The 17633-nt window shown below is 37.4% G+C and overlaps 1 protein-coding gene across 3 annotated transcripts in view; it reads left to right on the plus strand.

The window, feature by feature from the left end:
* AKAP6 (A-kinase anchoring protein 6) overlaps positions 1-17633 on the plus strand; it is a 410046-nt gene that overhangs the window by 83132 nt on the left and 309281 nt on the right. The gene's annotated exons all lie outside the window — the stretch shown is intronic.

Below are 17633 nucleotides of genomic sequence, written 5' to 3' on the forward strand. Positions count from 1 at the left end.
AATAAGTATGAAAATGCTGGAAGGGATGCTTTAGAACTTCCGCCCAAGCGGGATAATCCAGAATTTATTCAGATTTATACATATACCTCATATCATATGACAGACATATTTCTGAAACATATGTGCAAGGAGGGTTCTGTAATTGGAATAATTTAACACATATTTCAACAGCTGATCACTTTTAAGGAGGTTCTATATAAAATGAATAAGAAGTTATAATTTAAACTATGATTAGGTGGTTCTATTTTGTGCATCAGAATCTTAAATTGAGATCACAAATGTTGCATAAACCTGGATAAATTTCTGAGAAGCAAAAACCATGTTTTCATTATCAAGGAACATTTAGGTATATGTATATGATCACATAAAAACTTTTGGGTATCCCTTGAAGAATGTCTGTGTGGTTTTGGATTTGGGGGATGACGTATTGGATATATTGGATATTAAATGATGACCTTGGTGGGTAAAGATTTTCTAGAGACAAGGAGTGTAGTCTGAGACTTAAACTAAAAAATAATAGTTGGAAAGAGTATTATCCTGCTTTTTGTGCATTATGTCTATTTAATAACCTTGCAAAAATGAAATCTTATTGCTCTTCTAACATTTATGTCTATTTCAGTCTCAGGAATTATTAGCTTGAACAATATGCATTTGCCAATATTTGATAACTTTGGGCCTGTATAAATATCAGTTTTGTGTGGCTTATCCTAAGTGATTTTTGAACAGTAACTCATTTTAATGAAACTTTAGCCTTAAATCCCCAACAGTAATAGCAAGAGTGTAATATTTTCCCAAAATATGAGAGCCGTATCATTAAAAGCATGATCATCAAGGTTACTTACATTCAGTATGTATGAATTCTTAGTTCCTTTGTCTTTCTAAAAGGACTTACTGTTTCTGCTGAGTGCTGCCTGTGATGTTTGTCAGACCTGGTGACAGAGAGCGTACATCCTCAGTGGCTGAGAGCTGATATTTAGCAGTGTTTGGGATATCTTTGAAAAAATTCACCCTTGGTAGTTAGTCAATGACCAAATGTATATTATAGTTTTAGGGTTTCTCTACATGTACTATCTCAGTACTCTTCTTTTTCTGACTTCCTATGATGCAATGTGAGATCATTGATTTGATACATTTCTTGTATAGGTGTTTAATGCTATAAATTTTCTCCTCAGTACTACTTTAGCTGCAGCATAAGAATTTTTATAGATTGTATATTTATTTTTATTTAAAAATACTTTCTAATTTACTTTCTGATTTCTTCTTTAATTCCTCAATTATTTAGAAGTGTATTACTTATTTCCCAAATATTTGGGGGATTTTTCAGAGGTCCTTTTGTTATTGTTTTCAAGTATTCTAATTTAATTTCATTGTAGCCAAAGAGTATAATTTTTATGACTTGAGTCTTTTAAATTTTATTGAGACTTGTTTTATAATTGTGATCTATCTTGGTAAACATTCCGCAGACACTTGAAAAGAATTGTATTCTACTCTTAGTTGAGAAAGATTTATAAAATCAGTTAGGTCAAGTTGGTTGCTAATGTTGTTTAACTCTTCTCCATGTATGTATCAGTATTGGTTTTTTGTCTGTTTGTTCTATCCATTATTGAGAGAGGGATATTGAAATATCCAGTTATAAATGTGAATTACTCCTTTCAGTTTTTGCTTTATGAATTTTGAAATGGTCTCATTAGATCCATTGACATTTAGGATCATTTTATCCCCTGGGTGAACTTATCCCATTATCATTATGAAATGACTCTTTATCTTTAGTAATATTCTTTGCTCTGAAATTTACTTTTTCTGATATTAATATAGCGACCCTAGCTTTGTTTTTTAAATTTTGTTTATTTATTTACTTTTAGTTGCTTTGGGTCTTTGTTGCTGCACGTGGCCTTTCCCTACCTACAGAGAGTGAGGGCTACGCTCTAGTTGTGACCCACAGGCTTCTCATTACAGTGTCTTCCCTCGTGCAACATGGGCTCTGGAGAGTGCGGGCTTCAGTAGTTGTGGCACATAGGCTTAATCTGAAGCAACTAACGTGTGCTGGCACCTGCACTGGCAGGTGGATTCTTAATCATTGGACCACTAGGAAAGTACCCCAGCTTTGTTTTAAAGACTGTTCTCTTTTAGGGAGTTTCTATCTAAGGGATTTATGAAAATAAACTGTATAACTATTTATTAATATATTGATTTTATTAATTATGAGTAGAATTCACTAACAACTTTCAGATGTGCTTCTACATTTCCATTTTTTACAGTAGCAGTGTTTCTACTGCTACCCCTCCTCCATTGTTATGTGATTGTCCTTTTATAGTAAGTAGCCTTCTTTCTATATGATGCATAATATTCATATTTTTAACATGTAGCATGAAATGAGCACTGGCCAATCAGAACTGATGTCAGCTCTAAGCGACAGGTGTGGCCTTACTTATACATGCTGCCTGAATATCAGCCCTGAATATGTAACAACTAATCACCCCTTGCTTAGGTGCTGGAACCATTTTCCCAGTCATACAAATAGTCTACATTTTATAGATACTTTTTTTTAAAAAAAGAATATTTGTTTGAATCCTTAGAGCTACTCAATAATCAAGTTAACATGTATATCAGCATATTAAGGCTTGACTTCTTTATATAAGGAAAATTCCATAAAGGAACTTATTTTTAAACTTTTATCTTAGATTTTAGCTGATGCTTCAGGTAGCAAATATTTGTTTTTTAACTTACCAGTTATTTATTGATGCTCTCCCATATGTCGGCCTCATGTCCTTTGAGTTGGTGATGCTATCCAACCATGGACATGCGTTTGAGCAAACTCCAGGAGACAGTGAAGGACAGGGAAGCCTGGTGTGCTGCAGTCCATCGCGTCACAGAGAGTTGGACATGACAGAGCGACTGAACAACAACCACATATGTCAGCCACTGTGAACTTGAGGATGAATGACGCTCAGTGGTCCTTCCCCTTAAGAAGCCAGTGTAGTCAGGAAGAGAGACCTTTGCAGGTTCTAGCAGACCTAGACTGTGATGCAGCAGTGTGGGCAGGGGAGGGTCAGAATCTCTTAGGGCAGAAGAGCTCAGGATAAATTAATTCACCTATTTCCAAAAAGATAACAACTATTTTATAATATGTATCCCATTTTCTTCTTCCAGAGATTTTTTTTTAACCATTTACCTTATAATCAGTATATCTTCAATGATTATTTTTTTTGTCTGTGTCTGGGTTTTTACTAATACTCTTCCTTTGCTTAGCTTCCCTGGTAGCTCTGTTGGTAAAGAATCTTCCTGAAATGCAGGAGACCTGAGTTCATTACCTGGGTCAGGAAGATCCCCTGAAGAAGGGAAGGGATACTCACTCCAAGATTCTTGCTTAGAGAATTCCATGGATAGAGGATCCTGGCAGGCTACAGTCCATGGGGTTGCAGAGTCAGACACAATTAAGTGACTAACAAAACAACAACATGGGCAATGCAGGAAGAAATTGGAGCTGCTGTTCAGCTCTGCCACAAGCTGGATGTTACCTAAAGGAAGTGACTATCACTGGAAATGCCACAGACTAGCGCTATCACTCCACAGCACCGCTGGGAAAGGAAGGTGTCTTCAGAACCCAGGGATGAGCTATCAGAATGCACCAACAGGACTGAGGTCAGAGCAACAAAATGAGTTGCTTTGTGTGTAGAGCCTTTTGCATACTGAAGATAGAGTTCAGAGAAAAGAAGCTTACAGCAGCTCAGGCCCCAGGTGGGATTTACAAACATCTCTGTTTCTTTCCATACAGTATATATAGCATCTGCCATTTGGCCATGGGAATAAATTAGCTTCAGTCACCATCTAGGCCAGGGCAGCCCCAAGACCCTGGGGTCAGAAGGTCAGGCTGCTTTGATTATATTACTGGCAAAGATGTTTAGAGGCTCTGAACTACCAAGTCAATAATAGTTTGTAGTTAAATAATTCTACATATCTTCCTCCCGTTTCTTTTTCTTGTCAAAACATTTTGGAAACTGTTAGGCAAACCCCGTTTGTAAATGAGGGAAATTTCTAAAGCTAGATGATGGGCACATGAGTGTTCATTTTATTATTATTCTTTATATGTAAATTATATATTCTATTTTTAGAAACTTTCTCATGATAGAAAACACACAGGATAGGAAAAAATCTTTTAGACTTAATGTTATATGAAAAATCAAGATGAGAGAATATATACTGTATGATTACATTTATATAGAAATCAGAAACAGGAAAAACTAAACTATTTAGGTGCCCATACTAATTAGGTAAAATGATAAAAAAAAAAGAAGCAAGAGGTGATTGACATAAAGTAATAAATCACCTCTAGACAGGATATATGAGGAGCATCTTGGCTGTTAGCAATGATAGTTATAAAAGTATTCGCTTCACGATTATTGGTTAAAATTTAAATTTATTATTTATAAATTTTTTATATATACAAGCTGTATTTCACAATATGAAAGTTTAAAACACTTAAGAAAATATTAGTGCAACAAAAGGAGAGAGAAAGAGAGAAGGAATTTTCATTCTTATTCACTCATTTAGGGCTGTCATTCTGTATACAATTAAGAAGCTACCCCTTGCTTCAGCTTTTAGATGATGTTTGATTTTGATCTTACACAGCCAGATCTGTCTACATTATAAAGTGACCTGTTCAGAAGATGAATGTGGTAGATAATGCAAAGCATTAATATTGATGCTTACAATAAAATTAGACAACACTTTTTGATACAGTAGTAGTAATATTAAATATATCACTTAATATGGTTCATGAAGTTTGAGATACTACTATTTGTTTATTATTTTTTTTCATTATTTGATATTATCACATATTTATTATCAAACTAAAATGCATTGAGTATTATAGATTTCAAATGTTTAAATTTTTTAAGCATTAGTCACTCGAAAGAGACTAGACAAAACCTTTATTACATGGTTTTTAATTTGAAGAATCTTATAATTCCAGTTGAGTGGTCCTCATTGATATGAAATACCTATTATTAAAAGTAGAACTTATTGAAAGTTTACATGTACATGATAAAATAGAATTAAATCTATTCAGTAAGAATTTATATGAACTGAAGCAGTATATCTGTATATGAAAATGTTAGTTGCTCAGTCATGTCTGACTCTTTGAGACTCCATGGACTGTAGCCCGCCAGGTTCCTCTGTCCATGGAATTCTCCAGGCAAGAATACTGGAGTGGGTAGTAGCCCTTCGCTTCTCCTAGGGAGCTTCCTGACTCAGAGACTGAACCCATATCTCCTGCCTTACAGGTGGATTCTTTACCCTCTGAGCCACAGGTCCACCCTACATCTATATGAGGCTATTATCTATAAAAGGTTAACTGTAATTGACATGTCCAAAATACCTGAGGTTCTGATTGGGCTGCTCTCTAATACCTTTGTGTTTGGTCCGCTTATAAAAAGATCTTTATGTTCAAGAAAAAAGAGACAAGAAGAAGGAGAGAAAAAGTTACTAACATATTTTATCTGCTTGATCCATGGAATTATCAACAGGAAAAAGAGACAGATTATTCTTAGCAATGATCTTGCTTACAAAAGACTTGAATGAGCTTTGTGGAGAAATAGGCACCCAGACCCATCCCATGACCTGATCATTTGGCAGATTGCTACAGAACATCTACTTGTTAAGATTTTTTGTTGTTATTATATGAAAATGAATTTTGCAGTATATCTGAAGGCAAGGAGGAAAGTATCATACTCAACCAGTTGTTATTTCCTGTACTTGCAACAGTGAACATACTGTGTGACACTGGGCATACTTCCCTCAAGCCTCTGATAGGAAGGAGAGCATGCTCACCATCCGGGATGCCCAGGTGCCCTGCCAGTGGTTAAAATTTCATTCTTGTAACGTATCTACCTAGGATTGGTATGGTGGTGTCATTGTGGGGTGCCAGTACTAGTTAGAATGGTGAAGGTTTGGATGGGCAAATTGAACTGAGGAGTTCTGTACTTTAGTGCTGATCACTACCTGTGTGGAAAAGTCTATATATCCCCAACTTTTATCATTTTCTCTACCTGTTTTGCCAGATGTTTCCAGAGTCTGAATGTATGATGGTCATAGCCACATCCTGTCTAAGATACTCTTCCCCCATCCCTTTTACCCTTGGTGTGACCACATCTCTTTTTCCTTTAGCTGAGCTGGAGCAGGTATGCACACAGGGGACGTAGGGTAGACTCCCAAAGGCACAGGCATTGAGCCCTGCAGTTTCTCCTTGCAGAAGCATTCTGAACTGGTGATAGCACAGCACGGTAGTGGAGCACTTCTGCTGCTTTGCAGTCGTTCAGGGATCAAGGCTCCTTACATCTGGAGCAGCATTGTCCAAAATAAATAAATACGAGCCACAAATGTGGATCATGTATGTGATTTTAAATTTTCTAGTAGCCAGATCTAAGAAATGAGTAAAATAAATTTTAATAATTTAACCCAGTTTGTCCAAAATATTATTTTAACATGTTATCATTATAAAATTATTAAAAGCTATTTAAACATTTTTATACTAAATCTTCAAAATCCAGGATGTATTTTATACTTACAGTATATCTCAGTTTGGAGTAGCCACATTTCAAGTGCTGCCATATTGGACAGTGCAGTTCTAGAGACTCCTGTTTTCTATGACTTCAGATTACCCCACTGGATCCTTTGAGTCTAGCCAGCAAACAAAGAAGAGAGAGTTCGGTAGAGTATCCCAAAGGAAGTTTTGGGGATTAGACCCGGCAGCAAAGTATTACTGCTACCTACATTCCATTGGTCAGTACCCAGTCATCCAAACCTACTTAAGTCCCTGGGATACCTGGGAAATGTTCTTTAGCCCTGTGCCCAAGAGGAAGAAGAAATGGGTTTAAAGAGCATACAGCAGAGTCTCTATCACAGCAGATAGGCTATTATTATCCACATTTTACAAATCAGGAAACTGATGCCTAGGCACATTACATGATGGGTTAGTTTATGAGAAAGTATAAGTAGAATGCTGGTCCCTAGAGTGATGTTTTTTTCTGTCAGACTGCCCAATCCTCGTTTATTTATCCCTCAACCCCCTCGTTAATTTTGTCTGTGTAGATACAGTTCTTGCAGAAAACCTCAGGTCTTCAATATTTTGTCTCCAAGGCTGCTCTATAACTTAATGATAGTATCCTATTACAGCTGTTTTGGAAAACGACAGACAGCCCAAGTATAATGAAGCAAATATGCCTTATTACTGAATAATTCAACTAATAGTACTATTCTGAACACTGCATTATCATTTTGAGTGGGCCTTTTCCTTTAGCATACTGAAGTTCCTCGTTCAAAGCAAAAGGTCACTAAGGTCCTCATCAAGCCATTTCAATCAATATATAAATTGTGTTTTATGTTATAATGAGCAGCCTGTTCAATTGAAGTTTTTAGCTTTTTAGGAGTACTTAGAAGAATAGTAACAGAAATGCTGTTAGTGAAACTGTTGAGTTGAAGTGGTTTAATAAGCTGCTTTATTTCTTGGAAATAAAAATGGAAAGGGATATTTTAGATGGAGAAATGAGATAATATTCCTCAAATCAGACTAGTAGTAAAGAGTGATGGCTCTCCATGGACTACTGATTATAGCACAAGAGTCCCTTAGGTCAGTTTTATTGAAGATGATATGATTAAACCACTGACTGACCTTTAGCTTTAAATTACCTATGGAAAACTAGTTTGGAGTTTTTGATGCTGTCTTAAATTTCTGAATATGAAATACATTCACAGATTTCAAAAATTTAAAAGTATGAAATATATACTTTCCGAGGTCCCCCTTCTGTCCTCCAGTAGAGGATGTCCAGCTTCTTCCTCTCGTACCCTAACCAAGTTGTACTCATTCTTATCTGTTTCTTACAGATCCTTCCAGACTTCATATTTGCATTTATAAGCAAATATATATTCTTTCTTCTGTGTTACTCTATACACACTATTCTAAACCTTGCTTTTTAAACTTAATGGAGATCTTTCTATGACAGAATTATAGAGAACTTTTTATCATCATTCTTTTTTATAGCTGTGTAATATTCTGTCATGTGAATGTATCTTAGTTTACTAGTCACCCATTACTGGACATTTAATCTGTTTCCAATATTTAGACATTGTAAACTTATTTTACAGTAAATAGCTTGAACATGAGTCATTTCACAAAAAGTGTAATTATATTAGAGATGTAAATTCTCAGATGTATAATTCTAAGTCAGTGTGTATATGTATTTGGAATTTGACAGAAATAGCCCAGTTGTTCTCTTCGGTTATCTCACTAATTTATCCTCCAACCAGGAATGTATTAAAAGTGTCTGTTCCCTACACCTTTGCCAATAGCTTGAGTTACCAAATTTTTGGATTTTTGCCTTATAGCTGATACTTTGGTATAGTTTAAATTTATATTTCTCATACTACAAAGAAAGTTGAGCAGCTTTTCATATGTTTAACTATTACTTTTTCTATGAAGTAATACTTTTTCTATAAACAGTATTAATTTTTTTTGCCTGTTTTTCAGTTGTGTTGTTGGTCTTTTCTTCATTGATTTATAGGAGTTCTGTGTTGATTAGGGGTATAAACCATGTGATATGAACCATGGTTTTTTTTTTTTTTTTGGTTTGTCATTTGTCATTGACTGTGCTTAATGTATGCTTTCTCACAATTTTTCAGAACTTTTCTTTCCTTTTTCCATTGTATACAAGTTTGTCTTTCTTTTAATAGCTCTGGATTTTTTATCCAGAAGGCCTTACTCATTCCAAGATTATAAATAACTCAGCTACTTTTTCCTAGTAATTTTTATGTTTTCATTTTTTACATTTAAATCTTTGATACATTTGGAATTTATCCAGGTATATGGTAGATCCAACTTAATCTTTTAAGATATTTGTCTGGTTGTTACTTTTTTCTTCACTGACTTGAGATGCCTCATTTATCACAAGCTCAAATACCCTTATGTATTTGGGCCTACTTCTGGACTTGTTTTTTTTTTTTTTATTTGTCTGTGATATATTACACAATTTTAATTACTGAGATGTTATAATATATTTTGATATTTATTAAAGAGAGCTTCCCAGGTGGCACTAGTGATAAAGAACTGTCCTGCCAATGCAGGAGGCATAAAAGAGGTGCAGGTTTGATCTTTCGGTTGGGAAGATCTCCTGGAGGAGGGCATGGCATCCCACTCCAGTATTCTTGATGGGAGAATCCCACAGACAGGGGGCCCTGGTGCCTCCCCTGGATCCATAGGGTTGCAAAGACTTGGACACTACTGAAGCGACTTAGCATGCACACTGTCATTGTGTGTTTTTATTTTTTTTTAGTTTTCTTTATTTTAGTTAGTTTTAGGGGTAAAACTAGTTTTATTTTATTAGTTTTTTTTATTTTAGTTTTCTCTGGTTATTCTTGTTTATCCAGTTATGTTAGAATCAGACTGTCTGGTTCTAACCCCAACTTTCAACTCCTTTCCGCGTGAAAAGGACAATCTGATGATATTTGTTTGGGGACTTGCATCATGTTTATAAAATAACTTAGAGAGGGCTGCTATTTAATGATGTAGAATCTTCCTATCCAGGGACATATTTTGTTGTTCTACTCTTTCAATTTTTTTTTTTTAAACCTCATTAGTGTTTTAAAGCTTTTTTAAAATTTAGGTCTTCTCCATTTTTTTTTTAAGTTCATTACAAGGCATTCTCTTTGTTGTTGCTCTATTGTTATTTATTTTGGCTGCACTGGGTCTTTGTTGTGGTCCCTGGGCCCTGCATTTTGGTGCATGAGTTTGCTCTCCCTCTGTGTCTTTATCATCTGGGACCAGGCTGAAGGAACAGCTCTTTTGGAGTTATTCTGGTCTTCTGAAATCAGGAAGGAAATAGTGACAGGAGGGTTACTCTATGGTTTTTAAAATTCCGGCTACTTCATTTTGGCTCACTTTTCACTGGCCAAAACAAGTCATTTGGCCAAGTCTGTTATCAATGGGCTAAAGAAGTATAATCCTTTTATAAAGAAGAACATTGACTATTAGAAATCAGTAATACAATCTACTATGAAAGTGAAAAGTGAAAGTGTTAATTACTCAGTCATGTCCAACTCTGCAACCCTATGAACTGTAGCGCACCAGGCTCCTCTGTCAGTGGAATTCTCCAGGGAAGAATACTGGAGGGGGTTGCCATCCCCTTCTCCAGAGGATCTTCCTGACACAGAAATCAAACCTGGGTCTCCTGCATTGCAGGCAGATTCTTGAGCCACCAGGAAGCCCCATAATCTGCTCTATACTGTCTCATTTATTTTTCCAGATAAGCAGCAAACTTTGAATAATATAATCATAACTCCCAGAGTCTACTAGCCCCCTAAATTTAATCTCTATAGACCTATAATTGTCATTACTATATCAATTAACTCTTGCTGCGAGAGAAGCCACTTCATAATTCAGTGCCATATGGCATCAAGCATTTGTCTAGTTCTTATATCTGCTGGTTTTCTGGTGGTGGCTGACATAGACCCAGCTTGGCATGGGAGGTTCTGTCATCTTCCTCAGCCAATGGCTTAGCCAAAGCAGGGCAGAGATTATGGTGAAGCAATTGAGGGACTTTTCTCAGGCCCAAAATTTGAGAGGGTGACAAAAAACTTAGTAATCAAGATAAATAGTATTTTAATGCAACATTTTAAATAACCAAAATCAATGTAGACAAGTCATGATGAAATAAATTTTAAATAAAGACATAACAATGCTGTGTCAAGCTATGTTGGAGCCTGAGGCAAAAAGAGAAATCAATAACACTGATTCTGTACTTAGGAACAATTATTGAAAAAGTGTATTTATTGAGTATTATGTATAAGGCATTCTGATACATGCATAATGTATATGCATGTTTTATTTATGAGGTATATATAAATATGAATGATTCCATTTAGTTGCTCACTCACAAGGAATTTATATCATTGTATAAATAAATGTACTCACTTTCAGAGTCATGGTCCAATAATATGCACAGTAGTTTGAGAATCCATTTTTTGGAATCTTCTTTAGAGACGTCTACATACTTCTTTCAAAATCCTCAGTGGTGTCTAATTCTCATCCTTTTTATAGTAGATTTGATTTTTGAAAACAGACAGAAGTTATTTAGGGCCAAGCATAGGGTGAATAAGCCAGGTTATTAAGCTGGATATTAATCATTGGTCAAAATAGAAATGAATGTGAAGATACAGCATTTATTTTACTGTGCAATTTGTGAACTTGTCTTGAAGGCAGTTCTTAATGTGGAATTCTAGAAATTTCTATTTTAATTGCACTGCTGAAAAAGCGGCGACTTGGAGGGAAGACATTACTTTTGGATGTGTGAAGCCTAGCATTAATGTATTGGGTTAGCCAAAAAGACCATTTAGGTTTTTCTGTAATTACCAACCCAGGAGCTCCTCCTCCATGTGAATGACTTGAAGGAATGTCCTAAAGTCCTGATAAATGGAGGGGAATATAGTTGTTGGAAGCTTAATAGTGCTATCCTATGAACATTGAACAAGCTTGTTTTGTAGACAGAGTGTAAAGCAAAAGTCATAGATCTATTTGTTCTGCCTTGGTGTAGAAACTGAAAAATTTAGACTGAACTGAAAAATTTAAACTGAAAGAATAATAGACTGCAAAGATTATGGTAAGTGCTCTACTATGAAGAGACCAGCTCTTGCCACATCCACATAATTTGCACCCCTGCCCCTAGCCCCTCTAGAATTTCAGTCATGCCATGGCCATAAAATCCGGCTTTGATTTTGTGTGCACATGTAAGTATCTAGACATATGTAAACTTGTTAGCCAGTAGGTAGAGATGGTCCATTCACTCATCAATAAATATGTGAATGGATCAATTATCTAGTCACTGATTCAGAAATACATAAAGTGACATCTGATCCCAAACTTACATATCAACATAACAATAATAAATAGCAGTTTTATGGCAGATGTAACTGTCTTTTGTGTATACACACACACACACACAGATACGCACATATATATAGCTTTGTGAACGTGAAGTTGCTCAGTCGTGTCCGACACTTTGCGATCCCATGGACTATAGCCTACCAGGCTCCTCTGTCCATGGGATTTTCCAGGCAATAGTACTGGAGTGGATTGCCATTTCCTTCTCCAAGGGATCTTCCCAACCCAGGGATCAAGCCCGGGTCTCCCACATTGTAGACAGATGCTTTACTGTCTGAGCCACCAGGGAAGTCATATATAGCTTTAATTCTTCTATATAAAGAAAGTTCCTTATCTCTTTTCCTCAGTGTGTGCATATATCATTATACACCACCCCCCGACATACATATGCTTCTTCAGTTCAGTTCAGTCGCTCAGTTGTGTCCGACTCTTTGTAACCCCATGAATCACAGCACCCAGGCCTCCCTGTCCATCACCAACTCCTGGAGTTCACTCAGATTCATGTCCATCGAGTTGGTGAAGCCATCCAGCCATCTCATCCTCTGTCATCCCCTTCTCCTCCTGCCCCCAATCCCTCCCAGCATCAGAGTCTTTTCCAATGAGTCAATTCTTTGCATGAGGTGGCCAAAGTATTAGAGTTGCAGCTTTAGCATCATTCCTTCCAAAGAACACCCAGGACTGATCTCCTTTAGAATGGACTAGTTGGATTTCCTTGCAGTCCAAGGGACTCTCAAGAGTCTTCTCCAACACCACAGTTCAAAAGCATCAATTCTTCAGCGCTCACTTTCTTCACAGTCCAACTCTCACATCCATACATTACCACTGGAAATACCATAGCCTTGACTAGACGGACCTGTGTTGGCAAAGTAATGTCTCTGCTTTTTAATATGCTATCTAAGTTGCTCATAACTTTCCTTCCAAGGAGTAAGCGTCTTTTAATTTCATGGCTGCAATCACCATCTGCAGTGATTTTGGAGCCCAAAGAAATAAAGTCTGACACTGTTTCCACTGTTTCCCCATCTATTTCCCATGAAGTGATGGGACCAGATGCCATGATCTTCGTTTTCTGAATGTTGAGCTTTAGGCCAACTTTTTCATTCTCCTCTTAGACCTTAAGAAAAAGAAAAGAAAAGAAAAGCCTACACACGGTGCCTAAAAAGCAGTACTTCTCCTGAGTTATGGTATAAGAATAGACAGTAGTTACTAGCATAAGGTAAATTAAATATATTAGAGGATTTTTTTGTTCTTTGGCATAGTAGTAACTATAGTAAAAAGTTTTAACTATCTTCTTTCCAGATTGGTCAGTATTATGTTTATCCGTCCAGTGATTGCTCATTATTAGTCAAAAGTATTAGTTAGTTAGGGGATAGTACCATAGCAAATTTCAATTTGGGCATTTGTAGAATTACTTATAGAAAAGTAGTCAGATTTGCTCCAAAATGTGTAGTCTAATGCTTTGCACAAGCCACTACTGTGAATACTAAAATAAGTAAGGCACAATTCTTTCTCTCAAAGGTCTTATCATCTAGTGTCTCAAAGTATAAAAAATAATCCTGCTTTGAAGCTGGGAGGCTTTTGCAGAAATTAGCAAACCAGAAAGACTGGCCTCAAATTAAGTTCCACATTTAAAATAAGAAACGGTGAAGGGAAATATCAAGGCATAATGCCTGAGCGCCTGTGCTTACTAAGTGGTATGTTCCAGCATACCACTGGCTCAGCACATTGGTGTTTTTTCCGTTTCCACCATTCTTTTCCTTCTTACACATGCAGTAAGCTACTTCACTCAGCTATGAGATATTTACTATTGCAAGGTGGTGTATAGTTTAGTGCTGGAATGAGTGGGGCAGGCAAGTGCTAATGGAGATCGGAGGACAAAGAATTGAGTTTGGCCCGGGAAGGAATTGAGGAGGAGGCAGGGCTTGAACTAAACCTTGAGAAAGATTTGAAGCAGAACAAGAGGACAGTTTAGGCAATAGTGATACAGTGAGCAAAAGAAAAGAACCAAAATGAGTCAGGCTTATTTCAGCAGTAGTTTGAAAACTGTCTCCTCTGAAATGAGGATCTGAGAAGGAGATGAAGCTGGCAAGGTGGACTGGGACACAGCTGGTGTGACCTCAAGGAACAAGCTGTGGCCTACAGGCCAACGACCTGAGCTCTGTTGCTGGCCAGCCACGTGTCCTTGGTAAGTCACTGAATTTTCTAAGCTTCAGTTACCTCATGTGTGAAATGACAGTTTCAGACTGAAAAATCTCCAAGGTGGATTTCCATTTTTATAAGTAGTCTGTGTTATTTTATAGTGGTCCTTAGTAAATTAGAATACAGACTTTAAAATTTATCCTTGCATTGCAGAGATTTTAAGGTTGTTCTGAGCAAGAGAATCACATAATGAAGGGGGAACTCATTGTGTAATTAAAGGGGCATTTATTGGTATTTAATTCAGTAAAGGATGGTTGTCTCAGGAAAGCTGGTTGGACATATTAGAGGAAGGAAACCAGCTCAGAGGCTATGTCAGGGGTTCAGACAGGAGCTGGGCCATTGAAATGGGAATTAAAGGAAGGGGACAGACAAGTGTCATTGCTTATTCATTGTTTATTGATCTTGAGAAACTGTACTACATTCTGGAGATCCAGTGATAAGTAATACAGAAAAGGTTTCTTATTCTCATGGAACTTAATATTCTAACAAAAGAAAAATCAGCAGAATTTGGTGATTGACCAATAGGGTATTTGTGCCTTTAAGAAAATGAGCCTCCGAGGCCAATATCCAGCTACAAAGGATTGGTTCAAAAAATACTATATTTTCTTAAAATGGAATACTATGCTGCCATAAAGAATTATGAACCATTTATTGACATGAAAGAATATTCATCATATGCCATTGAGTGAAAAACAACACAAAAATAGAACACAGTCTAGGAAGTTATACACTACTTTGTATGAAGAGTAGGTTATTGGAGATTTATTTATTACTCTTCATTCAGTGATTATTTATTTATCAATAGCCTACTATGTGTCAGGCATTGTTTTGGGCTCTAGGGATAAATGGTAAATGAGATAGACATGTCCCTGATTAATTTTTTGTCTTAGCTTTTCTAACATTTTTGCAGTGAACTGTCAATAATATTTTGTAAAGTTTTAAAAAATCCTCTCATTAGCCATTTGTGCGGCATACTGCATGTGTCATGACTCCTCCTTGGCTGTATAAGTAAGTGCAAGTTGCGCTGTTATAAATGACAGTGTCCTGGCCTGCATTTCATCGAGGTGTTTACACGAGAGGGAAGGTGGCTCCAGGACACCAGGCTCCTGCTTGGGGTGGATGATGGCGCTGACTGCTTATTGACAACTGGAGTGGTTACCACTCTCAGACTCAGTCTGGCTCTAAGGCAACTAGAGTCCTGCTGATGAGACATGCAACTCCGCTGGCTTTTTATAGTCCATCTGAGGGCTGGTCATTCCAGCTTTGGTGTCGATTAACATTGGCTGTATGTTACTTGACACTCCTTTATTCTCATTGAGGTTGCCTCTCCCGGAAATCTCTGTCATTCCATAACCCAGGGCAGCTGACCTCCCACAGTCTGAAAAACAAAATGTGTTCTGGCTACATATAAAGGAAGTTTTAGGGTGAGTTCATGGGTCAGGACATGGCTGTAACATCTTTGTGGGCAGAGCACTCATGGGGAATCCAGCACTGGTCATCATGTAGGGTTCAGGGTCCTTACACAGAAGCCTTTGTGCTATTTCTCCTTCCCTTTCCCCAGCTTTTCTCCCATGACTACTACTAACCATGTCTTCCTGCTACAATGCACTTAGTGCTTCCTATTTTTAAAAAACAGGATCTTTGTGTATATGCTGAAGAACAAACAAGCAGGGAAAAAAACCCCACCAAATGATTATTTTTAAAAAGTATTCCATGTTCCTTATACTAAATTATAATATATAAACAAACATATGGCTACAAAGAAAAAATGACCTGAGGTTTGAATCCATATTTCCCACATCTTCTGCACTGCAGGCCAATTCTTTCCCCCTTGAGCCACCTGGAAAGCCTAAAGAAAAAAGTGACCTGCAGTCATGTCTCCCAGAGATATTTGGGTACTTATTTTACTTTTTCCTCATATACTTGTTTATGATAGCCTATTTCTAGATCCTAAGCTGTGGTCCATATTGTTTCCACCTAAGACTGACGTATAGAGAATGAATGCTATTATAATTAGGTGCTTTGCTGCTTTTTTCAGCATCAAGATGGCCTCTTTGCTCTGATCATATGATGATGAAATGTTTGTCCATTTCAAGGAAGCATATGTTTATTTTCTCATGTCAACTCTGGCAAAAGGAAATCATGAGTCAGGCTGGCCGATCAAGTCCTCATTCTTTGCTGCTCTGTGATGAAACCCCAGGGGCATTTTGATATAGAGGGCTCCTCAGGGTCACTGATGATCTTAACCTTTGCACCAACCTGCAGGAGAAAGGAGGAGAAGAGTCCTTTGGGATGAAATCGCCCTACACATACCTTGTACCCTCTGCTTGGACTGTGAAAACCTTCTTGATGTTTGTGTGAGCAAATCTGGAGCACAAATCCTCTATAGAGTATGAGTGGACAGGCACCATGGACGGGGTTTAATTACAGAATCTACTTTTCACTAGTACCAGGGATAAATTTTCCTCAGAAATTTCCTTGTTATCAATGTTCTCTCTCTGCTTTCAATTCAGCTATTTTCCAGGGTAGATAGGCCTCTCTGCACCTGACTCTCTTGATTGAAACCTTGCTGCTGATTTCTGCTCAAAGTCTGAGTTATTGCCAGAAAGATTTCATGCAATTCCAAAGAAGCAGGATCTTCTGTGTTTGGATGTTCCAGGTTGTTAGTTCACACCACTCACAGAAATCATCTACCTCTCCCCTCTTATGTTAGCTAGTGATAACTGCTTTCTGTCTCAGAGTTCCCACACCAGGTCTTTTTCTTCAGCCACCCACTTCTGGTCGCACGTTTTTTTCTCCCTCAATAGAGCTAAACTGAGTGCTTGAATGCAGCATCTGTGTCATTTTACGTGTCTTATTCATCTTCCTCCCTCCTGTCCTTTTTCAAACTTTAACAGTAAACTTTGTTATCTGTAAGCCACCTTTCATCTCTCCCCCTTTTTGGACCTAGACATTCAGAAAACAAAGATCATGGCATCCGGTCCCATCACTTCATGGGAAATAGATGGGGAAACAGTGGAAACAGTGTCAGACTTTATTTTTTGTGATTTTCCAAAATCACTGCAGATGGTGATTGCAGCCATGAAATTAAAAGATGCTTACTTCTTGGAAGAAAAGTTATGAGCAACCTAGATAGTATATTCAAAAGCAGAGACATTACTTTGCCGACTAGGGTCCGTCCAGTCAAGGCTATGGTTTTTCCAGTAGTCATGTATGGATGTGAGAGTTGGGCTGTGAAGAAGGCTGAGTGCCGAAGAATTGATGCTTTTGAACTGTGGTGTGGGAGAAGACTCTTGAGAGTCCCTTGGACTGCAAGGAGATCAAACCAGTCCATTCTGAAGGAGATCAACCCTGGGATTTCTTTGGAAGGAATGATGCTAAAGCTGAAACTCCAGTACTTTGGCCACCTCATGTGAAGAGTTGACTCACTGGAAAAGACTCTGATGCTGGGAGAGATTGGGGGCAGGAGGAGAAGGGGACGACAGAGGATGAGATGGCTGGATGGCAT

This window comes from Ovis canadensis, chromosome 18, assembly GCF_042477335.2.
Source record: "Ovis canadensis isolate MfBH-ARS-UI-01 breed Bighorn chromosome 18, ARS-UI_OviCan_v2, whole genome shotgun sequence".
NCBI lineage: Eukaryota > Metazoa > Chordata > Mammalia > Artiodactyla > Bovidae > Ovis > Ovis canadensis.